The sequence below is a fragment of the Myotis daubentonii genome, chromosome 2 (assembly GCF_963259705.1).
Source record: "Myotis daubentonii chromosome 2, mMyoDau2.1, whole genome shotgun sequence".
In the NCBI taxonomy this organism is placed as follows: domain Eukaryota; kingdom Metazoa; phylum Chordata; class Mammalia; order Chiroptera; family Vespertilionidae; genus Myotis; species Myotis daubentonii.
The window spans coordinates 182,814,447-182,837,171 of record NC_081841.1 but is presented as its reverse complement, the minus strand read 5'-3'; the positions used below and the strand labels follow the sequence as shown (position 1 = coordinate 182,837,171).

At 42.5% G+C, this 22,725-nt stretch overlaps 1 protein-coding gene across 3 annotated transcripts in view; it reads left to right on the top strand.

Annotated features, from left to right (window-relative positions):
* The first annotated feature begins 8,028 nt into the window (after positions 1 to 8,028).
* Positions 8,029 to 22,725, top strand: part of GGACT (gamma-glutamylamine cyclotransferase) — a 48,264-nt gene continuing 33,567 nt past the window's right edge. The window contains exon 1 of one of the 3 annotated variants that reach the window (XM_059685043.1): positions 8,029 to 8,141. The gene's annotated coding sequence lies outside the window, so the exon portion shown is untranslated. Of the gene's footprint in view, positions 8,142 to 13,058; positions 13,222 to 22,725 lie in introns of those variants that run through there. The other 2 variants (XM_059685045.1, XM_059685044.1) reach the window with 2 other exon arrangements.

Here is a 22,725-nt window from a genome sequence, read left to right as displayed (position 1 = left end):
CTTTCTCGTTCTCCCCCCCTCCCTTCCACACTCTGAAAAATCAATAGAAAAATATCCTCGGTGAGGATTAACAACAACAATAAAAATCTGCTGTGAAATGTAAGAATGCTTGAAATTCTGACTTTTGTGTAAATAAGAAAATACGTTGAATGTCTCTCATCGTGGCGGGGCCTATTAAGGTAAAGTACCTCCGACTGGAAATGTAAATTCTGCTCTGCCATTCCTCAGGGTGAAACGGCGGAGAATAGGAGGCGAATAGGAAACCACATTTCTCCCACAGACCCGCTGACGTCAAAGAATCCCCTCTGCTTTCTTACTGAGAAACCCTATTCTGGAAAAGCAGTGACTGTCAGAAGCCTTGCTGTTTGAAACCGTCAGTAAGAAGGAGCCATCCACTCTACCTGGAGGGTCCAAGTCACTCTGACACAGACAAGCAGGCTAGGTACCCAGGCCAAATACAGAGCTCCATATAAAGGGTTTCTGGACATACCTGTCTACCTTCTCAACTTTTAGTCTCCAAGGACAGGACACAGGGCCCTGGGTCCATCCTGCAGTGCAGACCTGATGTTGACCCTCTGCCCTCTTTCGCCTCAAGCCCTTGAAACTTTCCTTTAAATTCCACCGAACCTGCCCCACCCCTCCCCCCGCCACCCCCGTCTCTGAACTATCTGTCTGGTGAGGCATCTCAGGGTTCCTGTGATGCCCAGTCTCCCCGACTGTAACAGGCCAATAAGACTGACGTTGTCCAATGATGCCTGTGTGCTAGAGGTCTCAGATTGGGCCAAGACAGGCCACATGCCAGTCATAGGACCTTGGTCAAGCCATTTAACCTCTTTACCTCATCTGGAACGTGAAGAAAATTCTCTACCTGGCCTTTACAACGTGGGAGTAAGGATCATGTGATCATGTATACAAATGCTCTTCATGGACAGAATGTCATCGGAACTAGCACTTAACAAAGAGGTTCAAATGTAAGAGAAATTATTAGCCCAGATGACATACATTTCAGCATGTACTACCCAGCGTCCCTGTTTTAACCCTCAGGTTGAAATGCTCAGGTTTCAGGTTCACCTGGATATGCATTCAAATACTGAAAATCATGATGATGGCAGTGTGCCCTTGAATGGGTTATTGAGCCCCTTGGAGCCATATGATACGTAGAATGGGAGGGATAATATCTGCTTCATACTGTTGTTCAAAGGACAGAATGAAAATGTATAGTGCAAAGGCATATAAGAATATTTCATATGTATTAATTTCCTACACTGACAGTTCACAGGAATCAAGCTACATTTCACTGTCGGTCTACATTTCTAGGCACCAAGTAAGCAATATTTCCCTTTAAAAAGTTACTGTTTGGAGAGCAGGCCCAAATAACCTGATCCTAGTGTTAAGAAGAATAGTAGCAGCAATGTTACAGGCTTAGAGTTTGGATTTGTCTTTTTGCGATGTAATTAGCTTTGTTCATGGTGGAGGGCATATTTGGTGAGTCAGATTACTTTTTCTGGGAGTTCTTACAATTGTGCTCCTATTCATGATTAAGGATTTAGTCACCAAAACTAATAAAACAATCTTATCTAGCACTTCACTTGAATCTTTCCTTGTTATTCCTAAATTTACAGAAGATGGGCAAGAATAGCGTAGACCATCTCATCTGTAGTTGCTTGGAAAGTTTCATAGACTTTTTAGAAGAGATGCTGAATATCTTTTGTGGAGAAAAGGCCAATGCCTTAATTTTAAATATCTGAGAGCAGTTCACATAATCTTTAAAACATTAATCCCAGAGATACTAGACTGAATTGGATGTGAATGAACTTAGCTTCATGAGGTTGGTCTTGTCTAAGACCATTAATTTCTTTGCCATGGAAATTGTTTAGCAGTAAGATGTGTTGTATTAAGTAAAATAACTTGACAAGGTAATAAAAAGTAACCCTGCTGCTTTCAAATTGAACAATTTTTTAGAACTAGGTTTAGAAATGGAAGCAAGCAATCCAATTATTTGCATAATTTATTTTTTGTACTTTTTGCATAACTAATTATTTGCATAATTTTTTTTGCACATATTTTCTAAATTAGCCAATTTAATGGATCCCATGTTTAACTGGAAAACCTTTCTGTTAAGTTTGTATTGATTTACATAGGGTAAATGATCAAAAAGTAAACCAATTAAATAAATATTACTGAATACCTATTCTGTGCACCATCGTGGGAAGGGCAGTGTACTGTATTTAGTCAAATACAAATTAGGCATCTACCTTCTGACACCGAGGTGTGGAAAACAGAATTTGGCAGTTTCCTGCTGAGACTTAGATAACAAAAATGGCCAAACAGGATGATTCCGGTTAAAGATCATTTGCTAGCTTCGATTATTTCAGTTGATAAAGGAAATGTTTGTTGAGTTTTGAAAACAGGCGTATCATTTACCAGCTGCAGAACGCTGAGCCTGGAGGATGTGGGAGATTGTAGCTGGCAGAGCAATGGACCACTGTGAGCAGGAAAGAGCTGGCGGTGGGCGAAATCCTTATCAGGCAGTGACTCACCTGTACCATTTGGATGCAATCTGACCACCTGATGAATCACCTCAGTAACTAAGCCCTCCAGAGCAGTTGGCTCAGGAGGCTCCTGTGTAACCCAGCAGCCCTAAACTGGCAAGCCAGGGCCTCTTCCAAACTGACTGATAACTCTTCTTGGGAAACTCTGAGGTAGTCCCTACCCCTGCGTTTGCTGGGCAGCCATGTGTGCTGTGGCCGTGCCCTTGCGTGTGCCCATGCCATACACGCGTAAATCCTGTGGAATCTAGATCCTGTTCCAGACTACCCGAGCTAGAATCTGCACTTTTTAAATTTTATTTTTCTTTTTTTGTTTTTGTTTTTAAGAGAACAGAAATTTATTGCATCACAGTCCTATATCAAGGTATCAGAAGGGACACCATGCTCTGAGACTCTGGGTAGAATTCTTTCTTCCTTGCATCTTCCTTCTCCTCTTTTGTGATCTATTATAGGTTTTTTTGCTGTGTGGTTACTGGAGCTTATATAAAACTTCATCTAGATATAAAAGTCCATTTTACACTGACTACAACTTTGATTGTATACAATAACTTCCCTTTTATTCCCTCCCCTTTATGTTGTTTTTTTTTTTTTTTTCTAGAAATACACAGACATTTTTAATGGAAGCAAAATGGGGCAATGGTGTCACAGCCAACAGGGATTGGGCTCAGGCGAGGCAGGGCCCGTGTTGTGCCTGGGTCATGGAAGCCACAGCAGCCTGGCGGCACGGAGGGGAGTGGGGCTGGCCGTGGGGGGCCTGCGAGGAGCCCAGACTGCCAGCTTCTTCCCTGGAGTGGAGCAGAGGCTCTGGCCCTGCTGGTTCTGCGAAAACCTCAAGGGTGGGCACCTGGCGGCTCCGAGTGGCTCCTCAGCTTAATTACTTAATCACACCCCGCGAGTAATCAACCCACGAGTATTTAATCATACCACGCGCGAGTGAGCCTGCGAGCCGAGTGAGCCTGCGAGCCGAGTGAGCCTGCGAGCCGAGTGAGCCTGCGAGCCGAGTGAGCCTGCGAGCCGAGTGAGCCTGCGAGCCGAGTGAGCCTGCGAGCCGAGTGAGCCTGCGAGCCGAGTGGCCGGAGGTGGGCCGGGTGGGAGCGCACCCAAACTGGCTAGGGTTCTCTTTATCTTTATTGTTATGTGTGTTTTAGAGGATCACTTTAAGTTGACTGTTTGGTTTTTATGAGCCTCATGAACTTGGATGTCCAAATCTCTCCCCTGACTTGGGGAGTTCCCAGTTAATATTTATTTAAATAAGTGTCTGCCCCTTTCTTTCTCTCTTCTCCTTCTGAACCTGCAACAATTTGCAAATTGTTCTTTTTGTTAGTATTCCATAGATCACATAGGCTTTCTTTTTTCTTTGTTCTCTTCCAACTGGAATATTTGAAAATTTCTGTCTTCTAACTCACAGATGCTTTTTTCTGCTGGATCCATCTTGTTGTTAATGCTCTCTATTGCCACCTTTTTTTTTTTTTAATTTATTTATAGTGTTCTTAGCCTCCAGAATTTTTCTTTCTTTTTTATGATTTCTATCTTTGTTAAACTACTCATTTTTTTTTAGAGTTTTCTTCACCTTAAGAAGAAACTGAATAAAAGTAAATGTCCATAAACTACTCATTTTTAAATGTATTGTTTTACTGATTTCATTGAATTGTCCTTCGCTTTTTTTTTTTTATAAATCTATGCCTTTATAGTCAATTAATATTTGACAAAGGAGACAAAAACATACAATGGACTAAAGATACTCTATTATAAATGGTTCTGTTAAATTGGACAGACATGTGCAAAACAATGAAACTAGACCACCTTCTTGCACCACACAAAAGAATAAACTCAAAATAGATCAAATACTTAAATGTTAGACTTGAAACCATAAAAAGCCTAGAAGCAAATATAGGCAGTAAAATCTCTGACATTTCTCATAACAATATTTTTTTCTGATATATCTCCCCGGGCAAGGAAAACAAAAGGAAGTATAAACAAATGAAACTATATCAAACTGAAGAGTTTTTGCACAGCAAAGGAAACCATTAACAAAGTGAAAAGACAAGCTACTTGGGGCCTCTCTCTTTGCTTCTTGGTGAGCCTGGCTAGAGGTTCATCAATCTTGTTTATCCTTTCAAAGAACCAGCTCTTGGTTTCATTGATTTTATGTATTGTTTTTTTAGTCTCTATGTCATTTATTTCTGCTCTAATCTTTATTATCTCCTTCCTTCTGCTCACTCTGGGCTTTTCTTGTTGCTCTCTTTCTAATTCTTTGAGTTGTAGAGTTAGATGATTTACTCTCATTTTTTCTTGTTTTTTGAGATAGGCCTGTAGAGCTATAAACTTCCCTCTCAGGACTGCTTTCATTGTGTCCCATAGGTTTTGGATTGTTGTGTTTTCATTGTCATTAGTTTCCAGGATGTTTTTAATTTCTTCTTTGATCTCATTGGTAACCCAATCAATATTTAATAACATGCTATTCAGCTTCCAAGTGTTTGAGTATTTTGGGTTGTTTTTATTGTAGTTTATTTCTAATATTATGCCATCGTGGTCTGCGAAGATGCTTGGTATGATTTCAATCTTCTTGAATTTGGGGAGACTTTGTTTGTGACCCAATATGTGGTCTATTTTTGAATATGTCCATGAGCCCTTGAGAAGAATGTATATTCCGTGGCTTTGGGGTGAAGTGTTCTGAAGATGTCAATTAAGTCCATCTGATCTAGTGAGTCATTTAGGATTGCTGTCTCTTTGCTGATTGCTTGTCTAGAGAATTTATTCAGTGATGTCAGTGGTGTATTAAAGTCCCCTACTCTGACTGTATTGTTGTCGATCTCTCCTTTGATATCTTCCAGGAGGTTTTTTTTTTATGTATTTGGGTGCTCCTGCATTGGGTGCATATATGTTTATCAGGGTTATATCTTCTTGTTGTATTGATCCCTTTAGTATTAAGAAGTGGCCATCCTTATCTCTTGTTATGGCCTTCACTTTGAGGTCTATTTTGTCTGATATAAGTATTGCTACCCCAGCTTTTTTTTCATTTCCATTTGCCTGAAAGATATTTTTCCATCCCTTCACTTTCAGTCTGTGTGAGTCCCTTCTTCTGAGGTGGGTCTCTTGTAGACAGCAAATGTATGGGTTATGTTTTTTTTTATCCATTCAGCCACTCAATGTCTTTTGATTGGAACATTTAGTCTGTTTGCATTTAAAGTTATTATTGAAAGGTATTTGTTTGTAGCCATTTCTTTTTTTGTGTGGCTGTTTTCTTTCTGAGCTTTTTATTTCTTCTTTTTACACCAGTCCCTTTAGCATTTCTTGCATTGCTGGCTTGGTGGTGATAAACTCACTTAGCCTTTTTTTGTCTGTGAAGCTTCTTATTTCCCCTTCAATTTTGAATGATAGCCTTGCTGGATAGAGTATTCTTGGATTCAGTCCTTTGCTTTGCATCACTTTGTAAATTTCCATCCATTCTTTTCTGGCCTGATGTTTTTCTGTTGAGAAATCATTTGATAATCTAATGGGAGATCCCTTGAATGTAACTTTCCATCTCTCTCTTGCAGCCTTTAAGATTCTCTCTTTGTCCTGAACATTTGCCATGGTAATTATGATGTGTCTTGGTGTGGGTCTTTTTGGGTTCACCTTGTTTGGGACTCTCTGTGCTTGTGTGATTTTTTTTCTTCCCCACCTCTGGGAAATTTTCTGATATTATTTCTTCAAATAGGTTTTCTAACCCATGTTCCTCTTTCTGTTGTTCTGGCACCCCTATTATTCGTTTGTTGTTTCGTTTCATGTTGTCCCATAGCTCCCTTAGGCTCTCCTCCTGTCTTTTAATTTTTTTTCTCCAATTGCTGTTCAGTTTGGGTGTGTTTTGTTTCCCTATCTTCTAATTCACTAATTTGGTCCTCCGCTTCTCCTAGTCTACTGTTGAAACTTTAATGGTGTTTTTTATTGCAGCTATATCACTCTTCATTTCTTCTTGGTTCTTACATAATTTATTGATTTTTTCATCTGTTTCTTCTTGCTTCTTGCATAAGTTGTTGATTTTTTCCTCCATCCGGTTTATGCACTCTAGGACCCTTAAATCTTAATTCTTTTTCTGTCATGTTGCATGCCTCTGTATCACTTAGCTGCTTTTCTGGCGAGTCCTCCTTTTCTTTCCTTTGGGGGTTTCTTTGTCTACCCATGTTTGATTGTATCACCATATCTAGATGTTGAGTCATTCAGGGGCTGCTCCTTGGGTGGCAGTGGCTCCTCCGGGCTGTGGTTGCTTTTTGGGTGGTTGTGGTAGCAGCTGCTCCTCAGTTGGTAGCAGCTCCTCTGATGGGTGCTGTTCACAGTTGTGGTGGCTCCTCTGGCTGGTGTGGGGAGGCTTCACACACAGCTGCTGTTCCTCAGACCTAAATTTTATTTTTCAATCACAGCTTATATTCAATATTATTTTGCATTTAGAATCTGCATTTTTAAACAAGATGTATAGTTGATTCACATAGACAATACGGCTTGATAGTAACAGGAGCAAATCTTCAATAAACCATGGTTCTACAACTGGAGCATACACCTAAAGCACTCATTAAAATGTGCACATCTGCCCCCACCCCCACCCCAGCCCCCCATCAGAGCTGCTGGTTCAGAAGGTCTGGGGTGTAGCCTGAGACTTTGCATTTCTTTGTTAAGTAGCTGAAGCTACTATTCTGGGACCACATTTTGAAAACCACTACTTTGAACTATTTGGCTATGAGGGTGTTTTTGTTTTGGTGTTTGTTTTTTTTGACAGTTAACTGATGACTTCATTCCACAGAAGCTAGTTTATGTGTGTGTTTGTGTGTAGCTGATGTGGTGCATGCCCTCCTCCCCTCCCCCCCCCAGGTGCTCTGGATCCCACCTGGAGTCAAGGCCGGCCTTGAGCGCCCAGGTGGGGCGTGTTAGAACTTACCTGTCTGCCCGGGCAGAGCCTCACGTGAGGCAGGTGGGCGTGTGAGAAGTTACCTGTCTGCCCCCGGGCGGCACACACGTGAGGCAGGTGGGCGTGTGAGAAGTTACCTGTCTGCCCGGCGCCTCACCTGTGCGCTGCCTGGGCGCAGGGCAGACAGCTGCGGGGCCGAGGCGGGCTGGTACCGCGTCCCGCCTCCCCGGGCGGTGCCAGGGGCGGCCTCGCGGGGCGGCGGGTCAGTCTCCGCCGGAGATTTCCGCTCGGCTGCCCGGCCCGCGCTCCCCGGGGGCCCGCGCTCCCCGGGGGCCCGCGCTCTGCAGCAGGTGAGGTCGGGCTGGGGCCGAGCCGCGGACCCGGGGCTGCCCCGCCGGTCCGCGCGGCTGCCCTGGGGCCCGGGGACTCGGGCCATCCGTCCCTGCGCGGCGCGCTGCTCCGGGACTGCGTCCTGGCCCGGCCCGCGGGGTGCGGGGCGGTGGGGACAGCGGGGGGGTGGGGGGGGGGGCGGGCTGGGACCGGGCGGCTAACCGAGGTCCCAGATCGGCTCGTTCTGCGGTGGCGGCGCCGCTTCGGGGAACGCCCTGCCTCCAGGCGTGGTCTGCCTGTTGCTATAAGGGAAAAGGGCGGGCTTCAGAAGGTGGTTACGGAAGGATTTCTCCGTTGAATAAGGCTTAACACTTTTCGGGGTTTGTTTTGATGTTCTTTCATTTATCTTTAAATATATTTTTATTGACTTCGGAGAGGAAGGGAGAGAGAGAGAAAGAAACATCAATGAGAGAGAAACATTGATCGGCTGCCTCCTGCACGCCCCCTACTGGGGACCGAGCCCACAATCCAGGCTTGTGCCCTTGACCAGGAATCAAACCAGTGACCCCCTGGCCCCTAAGTCGCTGCTCAACCACTGAGCCATGCTGGCTGGGCTGGAATTGTGTTTAATTTTAGAGATTCCTGTTTGTAAGGAGACCAAAAGCTACAAAAGAAATATAAAAACTTCTGGCATTTGCCAGTTTTTGAGCTTAGGTTCCTTTGGAGCCGTTGGTGACACGTAGGAAATTTTGGAGCCGTTTGTTTTTCTCATTGCCTTGATTACGAAATACGGTTACAGTGGGGCCTTGACTTACCAGTGTCCTGACTAACGAGTTGTTTGAGATACCAGCTGTCTCTCCACCGATTTTTTGCATTGAGTTGACAGAGTAATCTGAGTTAACGAGCTCCTTAACGAGCTCGGTCTCGGAACAAATTAAACTCGTAAGTCAAGGCCCCACTGTATTGCTGGTTCACTCTGTTGACCAAAGATAACACAGTCGCCCTGGAAACCCTAAATAGGGGCACGGTTATTGGAACATGCCTTCTTGACGCCAAGCTTACTTTGTTAATATTGAACTGATAAGAAAATTCATGGTTGCCCTTTTTAAAAAGCAGGCTATTAATTTTGCTTCATGTCCCAGGGAGAAATCATGTATTAAAAACTAAGGGGTATCTCTAAGTCAGTTGGATTGACCCATGTAAAGTGTAGGTCTTCATCACGCATGTACGTATGCACTTTTTCCTTCAATTGAAGACTGTTCTCCCCAGTCTCACACAGTTGACTGAAATGCTAATATGAAGAGATCCTATTGTTTGCCCTCATCTTCCCCAAATGCTTGAACTGACTCCCCGGAGAAACTAGAAACTCCAAAGCACACTACCTGGCAGAGAACATTGTATTTCAAAAGTGGAGTTTGCAAAGTTAAAATGTCTAATTGGTGTGTTTTTGTTCGGACATATTTTGGACCAGCCGACCTTGCTAACAAGGGCCCTAACTATTCACACTGGTACTAGAGAGGGTGGTTATCCATGCTGGCCTTGGGTAAAGGGCAGCAGGAAGAAGCATGGAACACAGATAGAAACTGACACTGTTTATGTTTTTAAATTACCTGCTCATTTTTCCCTTTATTTGATCTAGTCAGATCTCTCAGAAGTCCTACCCTGTGTCAGCTGTTCCAAGTGGAGTCATTGAAAGGGTTTGCACCCACATGAGCCAGGGCCTTTCGGAGCGGGTAGGGAGCCCTGCAGGCTGGCATGGTGCAGGCAGCAGTGTTTGCAGAGGGGCTGGTCTCAAGCAAAGGTGACAGTAGGACAGTGGTCCTCAACCTTCTGGCCCTTTAAATACAGTTCCTCATGTTGTGACCCAACCATAAAATTATTTCCGTTGCTACTTCATAACTGTAATGTTGCTACTGTTATGAATCGTCATGTAAATATCTGATATGCAGGATAGTCTTAGGCGACCCCTGTGAAAGGGTCGTTCGACCGCCAAAGGAGTCGCGACCCACAGGTTGAGAACCGCTGCAGTAGGAGGACAAAATCAAATGATCTTTGCCAGGTGCAAACCTTAGTTATTAGAGATTTCATTAAGAGAGCATTGGTTAAACGTGACCAGCATCTTGCTTAACAGGGACCCATTCTTTAATTGAAGGTCTCTCTCTTGTCAGTGAAACTGCTCAGGGCAAGAAAGCCTTGTTTAGGTTGGGCCTGAGAGCTGTGTAAGATGTTATTATTGTGGCCCTCCAGTGGGTTTACAGAAGAGAGCTGGTTACTGGAAGTCTCGGGGTTTGTATGGCATTGTGAGGTAACAGACATGGTAAATAGCTAAAGTGCAGAGAAGGGTGGAATGCATGCCAAAGAGGCAGGTTGCTGTTGGAGCACAACGATGAATTCTCGCCGGAGGACTTGGGGAAGGTCACATCTGGACCTTGAGCAGAGAGTAGAATTTTTATAAGGCAGAGGAGTGTAATGTTGCATTCCTGATGGTAGACACCATGAGTAAAGATAAGAAGTTTAAAATGTAACTGTCTTCAGAGATATGGGAGCAAGTGATATGCTGAGGTTGGACCTAGTGTAAGGAGGGGTGAGGTTAGGTGAGAGGCGTGCCTGGAGAGAAAGGCTGTGTGGCAATAAACTTTTTTTTTTTTTAATCAAGGTTCTGGTTTATTTATTTTTTATTTTTTTAATATATTTTATTGATTTTTTACAGAGAGGAAGGGAGAGGGATAGAGAGTCAGAAACATTGATGAGAGAGAAACATCGACCAGCTGCCTCCTGCACACCCCCTACTGGGGATGTGCTCGCAACCAAGTTACATGCCCCACACCGGAATCGAACCTGGGACCTTTCAGTCCGCAGGCCGATGCTTTATCCACTGAGCCAAACCGGTTAGGGCAAGGTTCTGGTTTATTTTTCTTTTTAATTAAAGCAAACATAAAAGCAGAGGGAATGATATAATGAACTTTAATATATCCATCAAATAGATTTAACAGTTTGTTAAAACAATTATTGGCTTTTTGCTGTTGTTGCAGCCGTTTAAATTCCAGACAACACAATATTTCACCCCTAGATAGTATAGTAGGCACCCCCCAAAACCGGGGCATTTTTTAATATTACTACTAGAAGCCCGAAATTTATGCCTGGGGAGGGGGGTCCCCTCAGCCCAGCCTGCACCCTCTCCAATCTGGGACATCCCTCTCACAATCCAGGACCGCTGGCTCCTAACTGCTCACTTTCCTGCCAGCCTGATCACCCCTAACCGCCTCTGCCTGCCAATCTGATCACCCCCAACTATCCCCCCCCCGGCCAGCCTGGTCACCCCTTCCTGCCCCCCTCTGCCTGTCTGGTTGCCCCCAACTGCCCCCGCCAGCCTGGTCACCCCTAACTGCCCCACCCTGCTGGCCTGGTCGCCCCACGCAGCCTGCAGTTCATTTGTTTGGTCATCCCTCACTAAACTCCTGCCAGCCTGGTCGCCCTATGTAGCCTGCTGCTCAGTCATTTGGTCATCCCTCACTAACCCCCCCTGCCAGCCTGGTCGCCACACTCAGCCTGTTCAGTCCTCCATTCAGTTGTTTTGGATGTGACGGCCCCTAGTTCTTTATATATATAGATACCATTGTCACCTCTTAATCAAATTGACAATAATTCCTTGTTGTTTTCAAAAACCTAGTCCCCAGTCAAATTTCCTTGATTGCCTCAGAAATGCACTTATTCTTACTGTTGGTTTTTGTGAACTGGAGTCCAAACATGGGCCAAGTGTGGTATTTTGTTGAGTATCTATTGTCTTTTTAAATCTAGGACCAGGGGTTTGGCAAATGTTTTCTTACAAGGGCCAGATGCTCTCTTAGGTTTTACAGACCATGCGGTCTCTGTTGCAACTAACTACTCAACGTCTTGTCCTGCAAAGGTAGCCATAGATGATATGTACATGAATCAATTTGGCTGTGTTCCAATACAGTTTTGTTTTCAAAGTTTTTTGTTTTAAATTCCACTGGTAGACTGGGCCATAGTTTGCCAACCATTGTCTAAAGCAGAGATTTTTCAACAAGTGTACTGCAAGAGTTTTTAAAAGACACAATACCTGACTGTTTAGTCAGGGGTACTGACCTCTTTTCCCTTAGGTTGTCAAATAAGAAAATGACCACAGCCAGTACAACAATAACTGTCTGGTATGAATGAATCAAAATTATACCTATTTTTTGGTCAGATTGGTAAAAATATATTTTTTGATGTGCTGCAGAATTTTAGTAAGAATTTGTGTGTACTATGAGATGCAAAAGGTTGAAAATCGCTGGCCTAATGCAGTGCCTGTGAGTTTTTTTAATGCCAGTGGTTTTTTGGTGTCACCTGGTCGTCTATAGATGCCTCACATTCTGGATTTACTCACCTTTTTGTATAGTATGCCTTAACTTGCTCCTCTAGCTCCTAATTTATATCTTCTGTGAGCTGGAAGTTAGATGGAAAGGCTTAATTAAGTTCAGGTTCATCATTTTTGGTAGATGTAGTTTGAATTTTTTAAAATATACATTTACTAGAGGTCCGGTACACTAAAATTTGTGCACTCGGGGGGGCGGGGGGGTCCCCCTCAGCTTGGCCTGTGCCCTCTTGCAGTCTCCCCGGGTCACAGATCAGAGGCCCAGATCCCGCGGGCAGCGTCTGGCACTGCCTGCCCCGCCTCCCTCATCCCAATCTGGGGCCTGGACCCCGCGGGCAGCATCTGGCGCTGCCTGCCCCGCCTCCCCAGGTCACAGATCAGAGGCCCGGATCCCATGGGCAGCATCTCACACTGCCCACCCCACCTGCAGTATGCAAATTTAACGGCCATCTTTGTTGGGTTAATTTGCATACTCTTCTGATTGGCTGATGGGTGTAGCGAAGGTATGGTCAATTAGCATCTTTGTCTTTTATTAGTGTAGATGACCTTAAAAGAGTTGGAAACCCTCATCCAAGAGGCTCATTTCTTCTGCAATAGTCTTTGTCTGGTGACTGGGAATACACTTTTTCCTTTCTCTTCTTATTTTCCTTACTTGAAGGAGAGGCTATAGCTGCCATTTCTCAAGGAGGTTGAGAGAACTTTGAGGTCAGTGGGGACTTTCCTTCTTCAGGGCATCCTGTGGTCTCTCGCGCAGCCAAACCACATTGTGTCATTGAGTGGAAGTAACTTCCTTGCTTGGGCCCACATCCAAGGCCTAAAATGCCTTCCAATGGGGGCTGGGTGATTTGATTTTGTGTTTAAACCCCTTGTCACTTAAGCAACTTTCCTCACCCACCCTCCTCTTCATCTCACCCCCCAGCAGGACTGAGAACTGGATACCTGGTTTCTGGTTATTCCCTAAGGTGGCAGTATGTATCCTGGGGTCCTGTTTGGAAGGATTCCGAAGTCAAAAGCTTTTCAGACTCTCAGACTTAATATGATGCTCAATTCCAGGGTCACACGGTTTTGAAGAAACAAGCTTATAGGTGAGAATTGTTTTTCCTCTGTTCTATAGTGTTTATTGCTCTTAAATTCTAGAGCACCAGAGAAAGTATGTTGACAAATACCGTGAGGTGGGAGTCCTTGTCTTTTTGTCACTTAAGAACAACAGGGGAAAATGTTCATCTCTGTACCCATTTTTCCAGACAACCCGCCATTGGGTCGTGGTCTTTTTCTTATTGGTTTATAAGAAGTCTTTATATACTGAGAATGCTAATTTTTGTCATATAATATGTTACAACTGTTTTCCCCATTCTTTTTAAACTTTGTTTATTGTACTTACGCTCTGTAGAAAATTTTAATTTTATATAGGGAAAAAAATAAAATCTCTTTACAGTTTACTTGCTTTGTGTTTTGCTTAGAAAGATAATAACCATTTCAAGGTTATTTTTTTAAAAATTTGCTTTAACACAGATACATGAACATGTAATGAGAGCTAAGAACATGTGATTCTGAAAAAGAATAACATTAAAGGGGCCTTTTCTACCAGGTAATATCATATTACGTTGATTAAATATTAGCATTAAGATAGACCTTACATTGATAAGTATTGAAGTTGGGGGATGGGTATTTGGAGGATCATTATATCATTACTTTACTTTTATATCTATTTGACTTCTCATAATAAAGTTTTCTTTAAAAAAAAAGAATAGTGGGGGGAAAACTATCTATTGGTTCATATTCAGCAACTATTAGTTGTATGCTAAAGGGTATCGTGTTAATAAATGCACAAGATCTTGGGACTTGTATTTCTCACTTAGGAGACAGATATTGTCATGGTTAAGGGGACCAACTCTTTGGTCATACTCCTGGTTATAATCCTGGTTTTGCCATTTATTAGTGGGGTGATTTTCAACTTTTTTATTTAAAAAAAAAAAAATGGGCATAACAGTCATGTCTACCTGATAAGGTTGTTGGGAGAATTGAATAAGAAAACCCACGAGAAATTCTTTACATGGTACTTGGCATTTAGTACATACTCAATCCATGTAAACTCTGAAAAAGAGAAGAATTGCAAATAGCAAGGACTAAGGTGGAGAGGTGCTGGTGCTAAGTGACTATATGTAGTAGGGGTCATTGACCTCACATGGGTTGGTTAAGTGGGGTCTGGAGATAAGAGATTTGGAAGGTCACATATTTTAATGGAATGAAAGTGCCCTCCATGGGGGCAGCAGGGAAAGGGCACACGCACAGGCCTAAGGACTGGGAGAAGCGCATCTGATTTTGTATTGGGTTCCCAGTGCTGGGTCTCACTGCCTGGAATGAAGGCGTGAGCGGGGCTGAGTCCCACCTGGAGGCCCCAGAGGAGAATCTGTTTTCTGGAGTTTTCTGCCCACATTCCTTGGTTCATTGCCCTCCACCTTGAAAGCCAGACATATTGCATCCCTCTGACCCCTCCAAGGCGGTCACAGCTCACTCTCTGCTCCGAGCCAGGAAAGCTTCTCTGCTCTTAAGGACGCGTATGGTCAGGTTGGGCCCATGTGGATAATCCAGGATCATTTCTGCATCCCAGGGCCATTAGCTTTAAGCACATCTGCCATGCACCGTAACATGTTCACAAGTTTTGGGGATTAGGACGTGGACATCTCTAGGGAGGGAGGGGGCTTTATTCCTTCACCCGCCTCGTGATGCAATAGCTGCTGCAGGATCAGGACAGCTTTCCTGACATTTGGGGCCATCAGATGCGTCAGAAGGTTTCTGACAGCCCGTCACCCATTCTTCAGAGCTCAGCTGACGGGCTGTCAGAAACCTTCTTTGATTCCCTCCTGTGCCCCCGTCCTCCCCACGGGTCACCCTGTCTCTGCACCCCGATGGGGCTTTGCTGCTGCAGTTGTTTTACCTTTTCATTCTTTCTGTTATTTTCACCCATGTCATTGTTTTTGCCTTACACAGTGTGATACTATTTTAAACGAAATTCATACTAAAATGTTTAGCATTTTCTCATCTATTAACGCTGATTAGATGAGAACCAGGACTTCCTCATTTTGACTCCCCAGTAGTGCCTTCCACGTAATAAAATAGGCAGCCAGTCAGAAAGAGCTCACTTCCGGTCAGAGGGGAGTGTCTTTATAGAACCCTGACGTTTTGAGTTATGCCGGAGTAAATAGGAGAGGTACTTCGCACATTACGCTGCACCCTGGTCCATATGTTCAGATTACTACATCTGCCTTTTCACTTTTTGAGTGTTTATCTCATCCTGTTGTCACCTCTACTTAGGAGCATTCAGCAAAGTTAATGAAAATGATTAATATTTCTACATCTCATGATGGTTTTACTAATTTATCAGCATTGAATGAGGTCTGAAAAGCATTCTTTAAGCCCCTTATTTTTTAGTAGAATCACATTTGCCTGCTTTGCATTACTCTTTCTCTCTTGATTTGGTTTTCTGTAAAGTTAGATGCAGATTATAAAAACATAATGAAAACCATGAGGGGGGATTAGTATAAGTTTTGCCGTTTCCAGAAAGTCACATAAATGAAATGACATAGTATGAAACCTTTGAGACGGCTTTTTCCCTCAGACGTGTGTATCCTTCCGTATTCCCGAATGGTATTCCAGCTTACAGACGTCCCACAGTTCGTGTACCCTGTCACTGTTGAAAGGCATTTGGATTCTTTACAGTTTGGGGGGATTATGACTAGAGCTGCTCTAAACATTTTTCTATAGGTTTTTATTTGGTCAAAAGTTTTCATCTTTCTGGGGCAGATCTCAGGAGTGGGATGGCTGGGCCATACGGTAAATGTCTGTTTAACTTTATAAGAAACTACCAAACTGTTTTCCAGGGTGGCTGTACCTGTCATTTGTATATCCACCAGGAATGTATGAGAGTTCTAGTTGCTCTGTATCCTTGTTAGCACTTGATATTGTTGTGTGTTTTTTTTTTAATTTGAGCCATCTTTATAGATATGTTGTTTTTATTTTTCATTATCTTATTTCAGTTTTTTAAGTATTATAAAAATAATTTCTAATAATTCTTTAATAAATTACTGAATTAAGCTTATTTTATATACTTGTTATAAAAATAACTATTTCTTTGGGGGGGGATAGTCTACATTTAAAAATAGTAAATATTCTATATTGGGGGAAAAGTTAAAACCAGAATATGTACTTAGGACTCTTTCTTAAATCTCATCATTGATACATAATATATGGCAAAGGATTCCAAAATAGTATCTGAATACATGATGCATTTTGCAGTAACTCATTCATTATAAGCATCTTATGCATGTCCCATTCCTATTTTGCCATTAGTAACCAATAGTTAATTGCTTCATGCTAGGTTAGATTAACTGGTGACTCATTAGTTACAGGAGAATAAATGATCTAAGCAGAGAATAATTTTTTTTGAATGCCTTTTAACTCTAGTGTTCACTGTTGTAATGTTAAATTGGACTGCTCCCATGTGTCTGAGGCAGTAGTAAAAGCTTGCCTTTGAATAATTTAGGGACCATGGTCCCTGGTCACTATTGCTTGAAAGTGTGAGGTTGACCGCTGGCTTCATTACCAAAACTTCACTGCTAATGTTGTCGTCCCTTATGCCTAGCGTTAGATGGGACTCTGAGAGTCTCAGGGTGCACGAGGTCATTACCGCGGGAGGGCCTGTCTTTAAATTCAAGCCCCACCCACTGACTGCTATGGTATGAGCTTCTGGTTGGCAGTATTACGTTTAAAATCAGAGTGGAAATTACTGTCATGTCATTGGAGGATGATGTGCATAGAGGGTTCACTTTATCACTAGAATCTCTCTGGTTTTTGCTTGTGAACAGTTGCTGAAGGGTTAAACCTGTCGAGAGACCTTCCTTTGTAACACAGGGCCCTTAGAAAGAAATACTGAGCTTGACCAAGAAAGGAAGGTAGAGGACAAATTCTCCAATGGGCTCGAGGTTGTGGTCTGAAGCCTCACAGGCCAAGTACTAGGAAAATCTGTTTCCAAATGTAAAGAAATAGGATAGGTTTCTGTGGTTAAGTCATTTTTTATTTAAAACTAACATATTAATTGACCTTTACATCAATTAGGATTGGAGTAAATAAAAAATAGTGAAGGGTTAGAAAGGATGTTACTTCCATTGTTTGTTTTAAAAGTTATGGGTGTACTATGCCCTGGCCAGTGGCTCAGTGGTTAGAGTGTCGGCCCATGCACCGAAGGGTCATGGGTTCTATTCCTGGTCGAAGGCACGCACGTATCCCCGCTCAGGTTGGGGTGCATGCAGGAGGCAACCAATCAATGTTTGTCTTTCACATCAGTGTTGCTTGCTCGCTCGCTCTCCCTCCCCTCCCCCTTCTTCCCTCCCTTCCATTCTCTAAAAATCAATGGAAAAAAATCTTCAGGTGAGGATTAACAACAACAACGAAGTTATGGATGTCCTTTAAACTTTATGCTTGTTAATATTAATAAAGTTTTATAAATATGCATGTATATTTTGGGGGGCTGGGTTGGAGGAAGGAATAATAGAAATGTATTGGGGCCTTAAATCCAGGGGTTTAGAATACCAGACTAATACACCTGCTGCCCCCTGGTGGCAGCATATTAAACAGTGCAGTTCAGAGGTTAAGGAATTCTAGGGAGATAAGGCGGTCCATTCATTAAGAGGATCATAGGGGGAGCCAGAGATGGTCTCTCTTTCCAGTTCGTCTCATAATTACTTAAGAGGCTAATCGTTTCATTTGGTTAAAGTCTGTATTTCACTTCCTTCGACTGTAAAGTGTAATTTGTAAAGTTCCTTCCAGCTTTAACATCTTATAATTTTCCAATAATAATAGCAAATATTATATAGGGAAAGATGTCAGGTTCCACGCTTTCTTTTAGCAGGTGAATCCTGCTATTATAAGTCCCAGGTAATTATTCAAGAAGCAGGCGTAACTCCTGAAGCTTGACGTGGATTCGGCTCTATCTGTAACACAGTCCACGACTGATCAGCTTGAGGACCCTGCATTATTACGACAGCTTACCAGTGACATCATTTCACAGGTAATTTTCTTACGTTTAACTGTGATAAGTCATAACATAAAATTTACCATCTTAACTATTTTTTTAAAAAATATATTTTATTGATTTTTTGCACAGAGGAAGGGAGAGGGATAGAGAGTTAGAAACATCAGTGAGAGAGAAACATCGATCAGCTGCCTCCTGCACACTCCCTACTGGGGATGTGCCCGCAACCAAGGTACATGCCCTTGACCGGAATCGAACCTGGGACCCTTCAGTCCACAGGCCGACGCTCTATCCACTGAGCCAAACAAGTTAGGGCCCATCTTAACTATTTAAGTGTACAGTTCAGTGGTGTTAAATATATTCACATTTTTGTACAACGGAACTCTGAAACGATTTCATCTTGCAAAACTGAAACTCTTTACCCATTGCTACACAGCAACTCCCCATTTCTCCTCCCCAGCTCCTGGCACCCACCATTCTACTTCTGTCTCTGTGAATGTGACTACTCTAGGTACCTCATACAAGTGGGATCATACAGTATTTTCTTTTGTGACTGGCTTATTGCACTCAGCATAATTAATATCCTCAAGGCTCACCCACATTGTAGCATGTGTCAGAATTTCCTTCCTGTTTGACTGAATATTGTAGATAGATACCACATTTTGTTTATCCAACACGCGGGTTGCTTCCACCTCTTGGTTACTGTGAATAATGCTGCAATCGACTGTGGGTGTGCTACATCATCTCTAGTGTGCAGTGTTTAGTAATGCAGAGAGGGTTATACAACTTTTTCTATGCACAAGAGATTAAACTTCATTACAAAGAAAATCATTTAATTATTCTAGATAGGATATGGCTTTTTCTATGGATGAGTTAGTTTAAAAAGGACCTAATATTTATTGGACACAAGCTATATGCAAAGCACTTATCTATCTGTAGTACATTCTGTTGTTTTTTTCCTTACAATAATTCCATGATTTCCCCTTCTTTCAAAGGGGGATTAATATTTATTAAAATCACTGTGTGCCAGGATTTTTATATACATTATAATATAGCAACCACTGACGTGGCATTATGATCCTCAGGTCATGTAACTGAGGCTCAGGGGGATGACATACCTCGAACACAGTCACCCAGCTAAAAGGTGGCCAGGTTTTCCCTGAGAATCATGAGCTGTATGTCTACTTCAGACATATAGGTTCTTCAGTCTACACCATGGTTTCCCCTGCCTCCAGGCATAACACTACACACCTGCAATCTGAAGGATATTGAAATAATATCAAGAAATTATACTGCCAGAGGGTTTTGCAGGGTTTGCTGCCTGAAAACAACTGAGAGCTATTGGGCTGTTATCTTGTCTTAAAACAGCTTCTCAAGTTGTGAAATATTGGGGCTGTAATTTTTTTTTCCAGTTTTATCTAACAAGTCTTTCCCCAGCTAGCCTGTCAGTAGTTACGTGTGCAAATGGAAGCTGTTCGCATTGTCAGGCATGCCGAGGCAGACCAGGCCTCACAGCTCTAACTCATCCTCTTGCAGGCCAGCGCTGTGATCTTTGGTCATGACGTCTAGAGGAGACTCGATTTCCTTCCTGAAATCTCCCCCTTTTTGGAAGTCCAACATGAACACAGTTACTTTAAAGAGTGATGTTTTCACAGAGATTTTGGATTTTTAATTTCAGGCATGTCGTTAACAAGTCAATCTAAACCAGAGTAACTGTGATTTTGGGGAGTAGACATACACATGCAATGGGCAGAGGGTCAAAAGATTGGGGATACTTTTGGTGGAAGTGAACAAGCCGTGGCTTGTGAAATATTATATGTAACAAAAAAGTATTCCAGATTTACGTCACTTCCATCTTTCCCTTGCATCATTATGTTCAAAATTAAAAACAGACATAAAAAGCATCTTTTAAACCTGTGTGATTCCTGAGACTAGCACCCGCCTGGGGGTGTGGGTAAGTCATGCTTCTGGACGGTGTGGCCGTGCCTCTGGGCTCCTCTCCCCATGAAGACCCAGCTCCCACTCCATCGGGGCACAGCAGGAGCATCTAGAGCCCTGTGGTATGTTATGCTGGCGACACCAGGTGTTGAAAGTAAAAAATGTAATTTATTCCACATGTTCCAAATGGTTATTCTTGTTGCTCAATACTTATGCTTAAGCTAGACCTTGAATCATAAGAGAGTAACCATATAATGCTCTCAAGACAACTGTATTCAGTGACACTGTTTAGGGAACAGTCTCATAGTTGCATACAATAATGGCAAAATTTAAAGGGCTAATATGAACAAAACTTAGAAAGGGCCACCATTAGTTATTCTAAGATTTTTTTTGGTACTATCTTTGTTTTCAGGTGTTTTGTTTTCCTTTCTGTATAACTTGGATACTGGAAATATTTTTAAAAAAACAAGATATAGGTTTGTACACATGTTAAATCTTTAATATTTGGAAAATTTGCTTTTCTGGTTAATTGAACTTAATGTATAAATGAAGATTAAGCAAAAATACTTTCTAGAAAATCATGTGGACATGAATTAGTGTACCTTCCCTGTTTTTACAGTATACAGATTATAATGAATCTTCTGTAATCCAAAAGTTAATAATTTTCAGTAGCATCAGTGTGGAAATGAAAGACCTTATTCACAATAGGCAAGACATGGAAACAACTTCAGTGTCTATCAAGAGATGAATAGGCCGAAACCGGTTTGGCTCAGTGGATAGAGCGTCGGCCTGCGGACTGAAAGGTCCCCGGTTCGATTCCGGTCAAGGGCATGTACCTGGGTTGCGGGCACATCCCCAGTGGGGGGTGTGCAGGAGGCAGCTGATCGATGTTTCTCTCTCATCGATGTTTCTGACTCTCTGTCCCTCTCCCTTCCTCTCTGTAAAAAATCAATAAAATATATTAAAAAAAAGAGATGAATAGATAAAGAAAATGTGTGTATACATACATATATATATATATATATAATATCCCATTATGTATATCTACTTATATATTATGCTTTTTCTCCATATATAAAATTCACAAGTGATGACCATCATATATATGTGTATGTATAACATAATGAACATATATAATGGGAATATACATAACTATTATCCAGCCATAAAAAAGAGGAAATCATGCCATTTACAACAACATGGATGAACCTGGAGGATGTTAGTCTAAGTGAAATAAGCAAGACACAGAAAGACAAGTAGAGCAGGACCTTGGATAACGTCAGTTCATTATAATCATGATGAGAAAAAAATTGATTCCCAACCGGGGCCACTGTCTGTGTGGAGTTTCATGTTCCCCATGTCTGTGTGGGTTTCTCCGGGTACTCCGGTTCCTCCCGCATGCCAGAGATATGCACATGAGGTGGGCTGGCATGTCTGCATTGATCCAGCCTGAAGGAGTGGGGGGTGGTGAGTGTGCCCTGCAATAGAAGGGCGTCCTGTCCAGGGTGGGTGCCTGCCTTGTGCCCTGAGCTGCCGGGATAGGCTCCACCCACCATGGCCCTGACCCTGACCTGGATTAAGTGGGCTGGAAAAGAACTCTCTTACTTGTTTTCATTAATCTTAAATGATGAATAACTCAAATTAATGTCAATGTTTAATATTAGAAGTGTTTTGGGTCTTTACTTAGAAGTTTGGTAATGTTTTTGTGGTGTTTTGCAAGAATTTTTAGCACATGCAGTGCCTGACTATTTAGTCACATGTACTGACCTCTTTTTCCTTAGCTTGTCAAATTTAAAAAATGATAACAGCCAACACAATAGCTGTTTGGTGTGAATGAATCAAAATTATACCTATCTTTTGTCAGGTTGGCAAAAAATATATATTTTTGGTGTGCGGCAAAATTTTAGTAATTAGTTTGTGCCATGAGTTGAAAAAGGTTGAAAATGGCTGGCCTGTGGTAAAATTGGTTTCATTACACGTCATTTAGTTTAAAGTTGCAGTTTCCAAGAGCCTGTCAATGATACTATATGAGGGCTTACTGTACTGTATAATGTCACTTAATGTGTGGGCTCCAGAAAGTGGGAGTCACAGAAGCAGAAGTAGAATAGTGATGGCCAGGGGCGGGACAATGGTAAATGTTGGTGGAAGGGCATAAAATTTCAGTTACAAGATGAGTAAATTCTGGGGATCTAAAGTACAGATAGATGGTGACAATCTTTTATATATATATATATATATATTTTATTGATTTTTTACAGAGAGGAAGGGAGAGAGATAGAAGAGTTAGAAACATCGATGAGAGAGAATCATCGATCAGCTGCCTCCTGTACATCTCCTACTGGGGATATGCCCGCAACCCGGGTACATGCCCTTGACCGGAATCGAACCTGGGACCTCTCAGTCCGCAGGCCGACGCTCTATCCACTGAGCCAAACCGGTTTCGGCAGATGGTGACAATCTTATATAATAAAAGGGTAATATGAAAATTGTCCCGTTGACTGGGAATTCTATCCAAGTTTGACGAGGGGCGGGCCTGGCCTGCCAACTGCCTCGGGCCCCTCCCCCCAGCTGGCTCCGCCCCCAGTCGGCCCCACACACCCCGGTAGGAGGTGGGTCCAGC